The sequence below is a fragment of the Chlamydotis macqueenii genome, chromosome 3, assembly GCF_036417535.1.
Source record: "Chlamydotis macqueenii isolate bChlMac1 chromosome 3, bChlMac1.mat, whole genome shotgun sequence".
In the NCBI taxonomy this organism is placed as follows: domain Eukaryota; kingdom Metazoa; phylum Chordata; class Aves; order Otidiformes; family Otididae; genus Chlamydotis; species Chlamydotis macqueenii.
In genome coordinates this window covers 127,379,014-127,389,576 of record NC_141558.1, presented here as the reverse complement: position 1 = coordinate 127,389,576, position 10,563 = coordinate 127,379,014, and the positions used below count along the sequence as shown (strand labels likewise).

The 10,563-nt window shown below is 52.0% G+C and overlaps 1 pseudogene; it reads left to right on the top strand.

Annotated features, from left to right (window-relative positions):
- The first annotated feature begins 4,624 nt into the window (after positions 1-4,624).
- On the top strand, positions 4,625-7,191 carry LOC147601515 (fibrinogen-like protein 1-like protein pseudogene; annotated as a pseudogene).
- Positions 7,192-10,563: the final 3,372 nt, after the last annotated feature.

Genomic DNA, 10,563 nt, shown 5'->3' with positions numbered 1-10,563 from the left:
CCCCTCCGCTCCGAGCCACCTCTGTTTATCCCCTCAGCAGATTCAGTGAAAGAGTACTGACTAGGTGTTGCTGCATGCATGGCCAGTGCATACAACAAGGCCTGTCAAATATGTGCTCTGCAGGCTAACAGCGATTCTGTTTTATAAAGTAGCATAGTATATAGAATCTACATCAGTTAACAGCGTTAATAGTGCCGATGCAGTTGTATTTATTTGCTTAGCAAGCCAACAGTCCAATTTATTTAGCATAGTTAATGCCTAGGCACTTGCCACACCAGGTGTAAAGACTGAAGCAGCAATAATTTTACTTAGTTTCCAAAACTCTGTATTGTCTTGGCAATCAGATTCAATGCTATGTATGCTTCGTTTAGGTCTTTTATGCTGTCTGGATTTTGATATGTGCTCGCATGATTACGTCATGCTGTGTCGTTGCAATGTGTAGATCTTAAAGCATTTACAGTCATTACCCCTCTAGAAACATTAGTTCTTGAATAGTTAAAAAATAGACAGAAGTCCATCTTTACTGATCCCAAAAAGTTCCATCTTTTGTAGTTTTAGCACTCAGCACTCGTGGTTGCTGCTGTTTTACACAGAGTTGCTGTCCGACCGGTATCTGGCAGGTCAATCAAACATGTTCTGAAATACCCGCAGATGAGACAGACAGGGATCCACTTGTTTACTGCTCCTGTAAAGACATGAGCGTATCCCTTCCCCCATGTTATAAGAGGGAACGGTCCTTCCACTTATACAAAGCTCGACTCAGACAGGAGTATCTGTTAACCACGTCAGGGGCGGGGGGGTGGGGGCGCCTGGCGGCGGCTGTGGCCCCGGGCATATAGGAGGAAAGAAAACTAAAACCCGAGGTTTAAGACAAGAATAGGGAGGGATCCTTAAAGCCACCGCTACAGGCAAAAAACAGACCATCACTAAAACCAAAGCAGGACAATGAAAAAAGGAACAAGACAACCTCCCCCCACCCCTCCCTCCTCCCAGGCCCAACACCATCTCCACCTCCCTCCCCTGACCCCTGAGCGGGACAGGGATGGGGGGCGGGAAGAGGGAATGGGGGTTACAGACAGTTAATCACGCACTGCTTTATTGATATCAACGGTTTAACGGCTGCACCTACAGCAGCAACCATGACCGGAGCCTTTTCTTGTTCTAACATTCGCTCGACAGCTTCCAGCAGTTGCCCTGTACTAGATCCTTTTGGCAGCACACTAAGGGCTCTTAAGGGCTCTCTTAGGCTTTTTTTTTTTTTTTTTTTTTTTTTTTTTTTTGTTAGCATTATTAAAGGCAAGCATATCTAAGAACTTTGCTTTCATGTCATCATCCAGATCAGGGTGAGCCATAATTGCGGTGTGCAACCGATCAATACATTTCCCATATGGTTCTGTGGGACCTTGCCTTACTGACGTAACGGCAGGTCCGGACTTTTCATCATACACCCTAGCAAGCGCTCTATAAGCCAAATCTTGGCCCAGTTGTAACACTTCGGTAGCAAATTGCGCTTGCCAATCAGATCGTGTGTAGGGTCCCACTCCCATCAGCATTTGAGTTTGCACCCCGAATAATGGATCACCCTGTTGTCGAGGCGTTGCAGGTGCCCTATCACAAGCAGCCTGCCAGTACTGAAAGAACTGCAGCTGCTGTGACAGTAGCAAAAGCATCTGGACAATCATTCTAATATCATAAGGAGTTAAAAACTGTGACAAAAAAAAATATGCTGCAACACAGATTGAGTATATGATGATTTTAGCCCATACTGAGTAACTGCACTTTTAGCTTCCTTCAATATTTTCCAGTCTAATGCTTGCCACACACTTCTCCCAGTATTATTGGTCACAACTGGAAATGCCATGGGCAAAGGCTCTCCTTCTATCAAAGCACCTCGAATCACCTCTTTCCACTGCACTATCGGATTCAAAACCCCGGCCCCTCCCGCCGGCGTCCCTTGCAAAGGTGCAAAAAGACTGATCTCACCCGATGCTCCGTTCGGAACGAATAGGTTGGATGCTGACAGGTCTCGATGTGGCACAGGCGAAGGAGTTGACAAGTTTCCCAGCGACGCTTCTAGGCGAACCTCTAGGGCTTCTAGCCTTTTTAGTGTCTCTTGCAGCTGTGCATCCTTCAAGCTGGATGAATGTTCATCCCCCTCTTCCTCATGCCGTGGTGGCAGGGAAGAAGGTGGTAACGGGGGATAAACCGGAGCTGCTGGCGCCGGCGAAAAGGCTCGTGACTCTGAGCCTGCACTGGCGCAGTGTGGCGGGGTGCCTGGTGGTGGTACATCTGATGGTGAAAGGCTTTCGGCAGTTTTTCCTTCTGGTGCTTGTATATCTATAGTTATAGGGGCTGTGGCTGCAGCTCCTGCAGTCCTTGCTGGGACTCGAACCCCCCCACCCTCAGCACGAGCCGGGGCGGCGGCAGGGCTCGTTAAACCCGAGAACGGCATGCTAGTAGCGGAGGTGGACCTGCCGGCTGGAGTTAAGGCCACAAAAGCAGATGTGGCAACTGAACGTTCGGCTTTCATGCTTATCAATGTTTCGTTAATTAGCCTCCACACGGTGGAGAGTTTGCTCGCCTCCTTTGATCCTTTACTTTTTTCATCCCACAGCTCTTTTCCTATCTTCTCCCATGTCGGGAGTTCAAAAGCATCATCAACTGTGGAGATTAATTCCCTTTTCTTTGCCCACTGCAGCAAAGCTTCTAGGACGGCCGAGTCATAACTCAGTCCTCTCATAGAGAGCATATGTTGGAGGAGCTTAACCACTGCTGACTCCTCTTTGGTCAGTGTGGACCCCATCTCCTCCCCGGCCGCTCGCCTGGCCAAGACGAGATTCCCTCCGTACCTTTTGTACCTTTTTGCGCTATAGCGACTTCCCGAGTGCCGGGGCAGCACTCGCCTTCGACCGGCTTCCGCCCCCTCTTCTTTTCCTATTTCGGTTCCGTCGGGATGACCAACGCCGATCTGAGGGTCCCTGTTCGGGCGCCACCTGTTGACGCGGAAGTAACGGACACTGCTGACGACCAATATGATCAAGCAAATGCCAATTTATTGTTGATACATCCCGGTTAATATAGCCCTTCTAATTCCGTATCATGCGCAAGCTCTCTACTAATTGGTTAACTATATCATGCACGCGCTCCTAGCTAAAATATGATTCGTTAAGTCTCTATGTTCACGCGCACGGCCCTCTCCACCTGCACCCTGCTTCACATTCAGCCCCCAGTCACGTATGCCAGCTGTTTTCCTTCTTCTCAAGGTTGCTTCGTTTACTTTCTCACAGGAAGCTTCATTACTTTCTCACAGGCGGCCTCATTATTTTCTCACAGGTGGCTTCAGTACTTTCTTACAGGCAGCTTCAGTACTTTCTCACAAGCGGCTTCAGTGATGTCCTTGAGGCCTGCTGCTCACAAACATAACAATTCCATTTGGTCTGGATTGTTCACTAAGTGCCCCTGGTACTCCAGGTATCCAACATCTACCCAGTTTAGTTCCGTTCCTGGGCAGACACTTGCTCTACTCTGCAGCCATCCATCCTGCATGGCCAGTCTCCCAAACCCAGTGTCCCAGAGACCACAGCTATCTCAACTGGCCTACAGAAACCTTTTAGCCACTGTCAGCAGACCCATTCAGCTGCATCCTTGCAGATCGGGAATGTGGAACAGAGACCTCTTCTGCTTCCCCCAGATGGGGACCACCTGCCTGCTGTCATGCAGTCTAGAAAAAACTAGCCACTCCAAATATTGTCCCACAACAGTCAGTCTCTCTGGGAGTCTCAAGACTGCTCTAACTTCCCCACCAAGAGCTAGGCTGGGCTTCTCACAAGCACATTAGACAAGAAGCAGTTGACCTGGCAGCACCCTGCTGTAATGGTGTGAGGCGGGGACATCCCCAGTGTTTGCTTTCCACACTGGCTGGTGACTGGCATTCAAGTGTTTATTTACTGAGCTGCACTCTTCAAAGGTCCCAAATATGCTGTTTCCAGGGGAAATTCAATCCAAGCAGCTAAGCACTCACAGAAGAGACCATTCAAAGAAATTTTGCTGGCACAGGAGTTATTTTCTTTGCAGCTCAGAAAACTATGCATCTAGAGCCACAGGCACCTTCATCTCAGCTGGTGTTTTCTAAGGGCACAGAGGAAAGCCAGCCCAGTTTCCTCCTCCAGAAGGAAGAAAGCCGGGAGCGGGGGGTTAGGATCCACTCACCCCGCCCACAGCAGGGAACTCTACAAATGCCTCTGTGAGACCTGCCACTCCACAGCTCTGTGCTCCTGAGGGCATCCCTCTCTGAACACCGTGGGTGAGTACGGGGCTGGGAAGCGGGCGCTCCTTGCTAGCAACGGGAGGAGCACAGGTGGGGCAGCCCAGCCGTAGGGAGAGGCTCTGTGCACTGGTCTTTGCGCACTGTGGAGGGTAGTGGCACTCCACCCAAAATTATCTCATGCGTGACTTTTCAGGAGCTAATCAAGGGGAAAAGGCAAGGTTCTCTATCCCTAGGGCAAAAGAGTTGAAGCCTTTTGGCAAGCTTTCCAGCTTCCATGGACCAGTCTGATGCTGCTCAGCATGCTTGGTGCACTCCTGCATCTCACATGGTCGTGTTACACTGTGCAATGCTGGAGCCATGGGATTTCCCGTCTCTCGGGAGGGAGGGTCACATTTCATCTTTTCTCCATCTTTTCCCTTTCTAGCAGCCCAGTGCCTCCTACTCCTTGCTTGCATGCTGGTCTTGGCTGCCCCAGGCCACTCCATGCGTGTACAAACCCTAAACATCTTCAAGAAATCTCCCTCCAACACTTCGGCAAGTGCTCTGAAGAAAACCAGTATGTAGCATCCCATGGGCATCGCAGTACTCTCACCAACCCCCTTCAGTTCCTCGGTCTGGGTCAGCCCTGGCTAGTGAGCAGCCCCAGCCCATGCTCTGGGCCAGTGGAGGCTTGGTAAAGCGACACTTGGGAGAGGGTGTGTCATCATGCCTCAGATCCAAAAACCACCTCCATAGTGTATACAGGCAGGCACGCTGGGGAGAGGCAACATCAACCCCAGTCTTTGCTCAGCTGTGGAGAGGAGCTCTGCCCACCTGTCAGGATGACCTTACCGCAGTGGGAGGTCCTGCAGCAAGCAAGCTGAAGGCATGGGGAGACCACACCTGCCAGCACAGGGGGGACCCAGTGCTGCGCACTCATGTGCAGCCAACTCCGGGTGGGGAAGGGCCCTACGCTGTCCCTAGCCCTGGCCCCGCTCCAGGACTGAGGATGGTGGATGTGAGGAGGTGTACCTCATGCAGATTGCAGTGCTGCACTTGTGCATGCATGTGCGTGTGTGTGTGTGCGCACGCACTGTGCAGACTGGTAAGGGTATCTGTGTGCTTGAAGGGGTCATTTTTCACCCATTCCCTCAGTCACAGGCAGAGGCAAGGTCCTCTTCACCTTCCTCCTCAGCGTGACCCGGTTTTAGCGACACAATCCCTTTTCAGGAGACCCAGAACAGCCCACTAGTGTCCTTAGTCTCCTGGTCTGATACCAGCAGAGCCCAGTGGGTCTGGTGCCTTTCACTGAGGCTGCCTCCTGTTAGGTGTCCCATATGGAAATGGAACAGAGGGCTGAGGCCAACCTACTCTCACCTCCAGCCAAGCACACTCACCTCTCTGGGCTGGGACAGCTGATTATCCCCCAGGTACTCTGGCCAGATGTCCCTCTTCCCTGCCACAGGGTGAAACATGGTCTTGTCCTGTTGCACAGACTTTTGTTATATCACCTTCTCTCCCACTGCAGGTTTGCCCAAGGACTGCAGTGAGGTCCTTGCTGCCAGCCCCAGTGGCGTCTACGTCATCCAGCCCACAGGCCTGCACCCCATCGTGGTGTACTGCGAGATGAACACAACAGACGGGGGCTGGACGGTCATCCAGAGGAACCGGCAGAGCACGGAGATCACCTGGGCTGAGTCCTGGAGCACCTACAAGTATGGCTTTGGGAACGTGCACACTGATTTCTGGCTGGGCACTGAGTACATCCATCAGATCTCCAGGCAGAAAGTCTACCAGGTCAGGTTTGTCATCTGGGATGCCGCAAACAATACAAAGTTTGCAGACTACAACCTCTTCAGTGTGGAAGATGAGTCCCACGGGTACCGGCTGAGGCTGGGAACGTACTCGGGGACAGCGGAGGATGCCATGGACTCAGACAATCCCAGGAACATTCACAACAACATGAAGTTCTCCACAAAAGATTGGGATCAGGACACTTATAGAGGGAACTGCGCTTCCCGCTCTGGGGGCGGGTGGTGGTACTCGGCATGTTATTCCGTACAGCTGAACGTCAAGGGGGCCATAAAGTGGGGCAGCCTGTGCAACGGGAACTGCAAAGCTTCTGCCATCCTCATCAAACCAGCTCCCTACCATTAGTACTCTTTCCTCTCCTGTCTGCACCAGGCACACGGCCAGACCAGTGTCCTGCTGGGACCCATTTTGCTGGCTGGGGGACTGGGGGTGAATCGAGTTGTTCCTGTATATGAAGACCTGTTTTCTTTTCCTCTTCTCCTGAAAAGTAGCAAAGCTCCCTGCTTTGTCTCTAGCCTTTCACCTGTGGTGGGTTTTTAGGGATCATTAGTAGAACAAGTCTTTATACAAACACAGCAGTTTCCAAACATTTTCCATCTGGAGAGAAAACTGCACAGAAACCTAAAACCCTCCTGATCCAGCAAGGTCTTATTCTCTTCTTGCTTTGCTTTTAGCCTGCAGAATAAAATTGTTTTCAGAATCTGCACAGACATGCACAAATTCACAGAGGTGAGGGGTGGAATGTCCTGGTTTTATTCAGTGAGGGGAGCTACGGTGGCAGCTTCTGTAAGAAGCTTCTAGAAGTTGTTTCCCCTTTATCCAGTGGACTCAGCGGGGCCCAGGGCAGACCCGCTGCTGGCCAAGGCCGAGCCGATTGGTAGCAGAATGTTCCCTGATAACGCCTCTGCGATAACAGATTTAAGAAGGGGAAAACAGAAAAAAAAGAGTAGAGAAGATGGGATGTGAATGAGATTCTGAGAGGCGTCTGCCAGCCTGTTGAGAAGAATTTCTTGTGAGAGGAACGGCTGCAGACGCTAAGGTCAGTGCAGAAGGAGGGGGAGCAGTAATGCAGCTCCTGGCCAGAATTCCCCTGCAGCCTGTGGTGATGAACATGGTGGAGCCGGCTGTGCCCCTGCAGCCCGGGGAGGCCCATGGAGGAGCAGAGGTCCCCCTGCAGCCCGGGGAGGACCCCATGCCGGAGCAGGCAGGTGCCTGAAGGAGGCTGTGGCCCATGGAGGCCCCACTGGGGCAGCCGTTCTGGAGAGACTGCACCCTGTGGAAGAGATGACCCACGCCGGAGCAGTTTCACGGAGGACTGTGGCCCATGGGAGAGACCCCACGAAGGAGCAGGGGAGGAATGTGAGGAGTTCTTCCCCCGACCATGAAGCAGCGGCGTGAAACAACGTGTGATGGACTGACCGCAACCCCCATTCCCTCTTCCCCCTCTGTGCCATTCGGGGGGGGGGGAGGTGGCAGAGATAATGTTAAGCCCGGGGAGGGGGGGTGGGGGGAGGTTATCTTGTTCTCTGTCTCATTCTCCTGCTTTGGTTTGAGAAATAAATGACTATTTTTCCCCAAGTCGAGTCTGTTTTGCCCATAACGGTAACTTTAAGGATCTCTCCCTGACCTTATCTCAAACCTCAAGCCTTTTTTCTTATATCATCTCCCCCGGTCTCTCGGAGGGTGGGGGGAGTGAGAGAGAGACTGCGTAGCTTGGTTCAGAGCAGGGCTAACCTACAACAATCCTGCAGAATAAAATTGTTTTCAGAATCTTCACAGACATGCCTAAATATCCTTCATTTGCTTGGGAACTTCTTGTAACTGCTGCCAGTTTCTTGCCAGGAGCAGACCTGAGGCTCCTGTGCAGTAAGAAAAGACTTTCAAAGGGAAAATTTTTCATTAGGCTTAAATGAGGAATTAAAGACAAAACTTTCACTTAAAGAAGATAGTTGTGTTTCAAGGTGAGCATCTTTCAAAAAGGGAATGCAGTACCACATGGCCAAGAGCAAGCACTGAGGGTAGGAGGCAGGCATCAGCCCAGTTCAGCCCTATCAGCCATGACCTGGAGCCAACCACCCTGCCGTGTTAACCTTGTGAATGCTGGCCCAGGCCGTGGAAGGTAACTGGTAGAGTGGACAGGGAAGAAAGGGACAACAGCACTGCAAAGCCACACAGCACTGCATGACAGGGACATCTGGGGCAGGTTTAAAAGCTGAGGCAGCCTGACATGGCCGGGATCCCAGAATTTTAAGAGGCCTGGATCAGCTTGGGTCTGTAGAGGCTTGCTCCAGTGTGGTGATATCTGTATGTGCTGCATAGCTCAAACTGGGAAGCCTTTCTTAACAAGCAGCACCCTCATACATTCATCTCCCCATGCATCAGGGCTGCAGGCCCACAGAGGCCTCCAGGGCAGTTAGGGCTGCCGGCGCAACCCTGCTATAGCTCTGCAGGGTGCCCTGGGACCTCAGCTGTAGATCTTGGCCTGAGAGTCCCAAGTTGTTCAGGATTCACAGCCACAAGCCTTCCTCAAGCTCATGTTTTCTTACAAAAAAAAAAAAAGAGGAGAGGAACCGTGGCTTCTTTTGAATCCTAAGTTGAAACTTGCCTCCATTGCAAAGGAGATCCATAGCCACATTCCCCCTGTGCAGCAGAGTACTATGGGACTGACTGACCCACATCTCTCACACCCTCATGGAGCCCACCACCCTCTCCACACCTCAATCCGTGGTTTCTTCCCTTTCCCCAACCACCCAGTAATGGACAGGGGCAAACTATGGGCAAGGATTTTGCAAAACGCTGGGCTTTGCTGGCCCTGTTGGCTAATCGTAATCTTCCAGCCGCAGTTCAGTGCCCAGTGGCTGAAACAAGCCATTGGAAGCAATATTGCATCCAGAGACCTAAGAATTAAACCACAGACAGAATTAAGTACAACAGCTGTGCTCAGCTGTAACAAACAACCGTACTGAAGGGAGAAAAGCTCACGGTACAGGCTAGTGCTGTGGAACATTGAAATATTTCAGGAAAAAAAAAAAAAAGTAAAAGCAGCACAGAACCGCTGCATGCTATGCTTCCACACTGGAAGGGAGGGATGCCATCCAGAGGGACCTTGACAGGCTGCAGAGGTGGGCCCGTGCCAACCTCATGAAGTTCAACCAGGCCAAGTGCAAGGTCCTGCACCTGGGTCATGGCAATCCCAGGCACAAATACAGGCTGAGCAGAGAATGGATTGAGAGCAGCCCTGAGGAGAAGGACTTGGGAGTGCTGGTGGACGAGAAGCTCAACATGAGCAGTCAATGTGCTCTTGTGGCCCAGAAGGCCAACCGCATCCTGGGCTGCATCAAGAGAAGCATGGCCAGCAGGTCTAGGGAGGTGATTCTCCCCCTCTACTCTGCCCTGGTGAGACCCTACCTGGAGTACTGTGTCCAGTTCTGGAGCCCCCAACACAAGAAGGACGTGGACCAGTTGGAGAAGGTCCAGAGGAGGGCCACAAAGATGATAAAAGGGCTGGAGCACCTCTCTTATGAGGACAGGCTGAGAGAGTTGGGGCTGGTCAGCCTGGAGAAGAGGAGGCTCCGGGGAGACCTGATAGCGGTCTTCCAGCACCTCAAGGGGGCCTACAAGAAAGACAGGGAAAGGCTGTTTAGTAGGGCCTGTTGCGATAGGACAAGGAGAAATGGTTTTAAAACAGAGGGGGGTAGATTTAGATTAGATATTAGGAAAAAATTTTTTACAATGAGGGTTATAGAACACTGGAACAGGTTTCCCAGAGAGGTGGTGGAGGCTCCATCCCTGGAAAAGTTCAAGGCCAGGTTGGAGCAACCTGATCTAGTTGTGGATGTCCCTGTTCCTTGCAGGGGGGTTGGACTAGATGACCTTTGAAGGTCCCTTCCAACCCTAACCATTCTATGATTCTATGATTCTATGCCAGCTCTGCACCAGCTCAGCCAGGGAGCAGAATCAGCTGGCTGAGCAAACCATCTTGAAACCAGAAGCCACCATGTCAGCCCTGTGAGAGGTGAGCTCTGCACATGCCAGGGAGATGGGGCATCCTTTAAGCAGGCGTGTCTCCTTGCCTAGGAGAGGATCTGCATCATACACCTACTTTCCCCTAGATCCACCACCTCAACCTCAACTGCTCCCGCGCGTGTGTGCAGTGTCACGACGGCTGGTAGACATGAGGCAGCAAAGTTTGGCTCCAGGGTTTATTGCAGATGATTTCTCCCACCATGGGTAGCAGAGCTGTGGGGCGTATGGGGCCCGGGGAGGGAGCAGGGCCTGAGCAAAGCAGGGACACACCAATCGCACAGGGAAGGAACTTGCACTGTCTCCCCTCCCCAGGACAGGAGCGGGAGCGCCCACCCCAAACCAGTGCCTGTGTCCCAGTGCCAGGCACCACCGCAGCACTGAGTGAAGTCACCCGCGTTCTGGGGGCTCTGGGCGATCGCTCCTGAGCCCCAGAGCTGCTGTCGTTCAGCTGGTGACGGTGCGGGAGCCGCAGGCAGTGC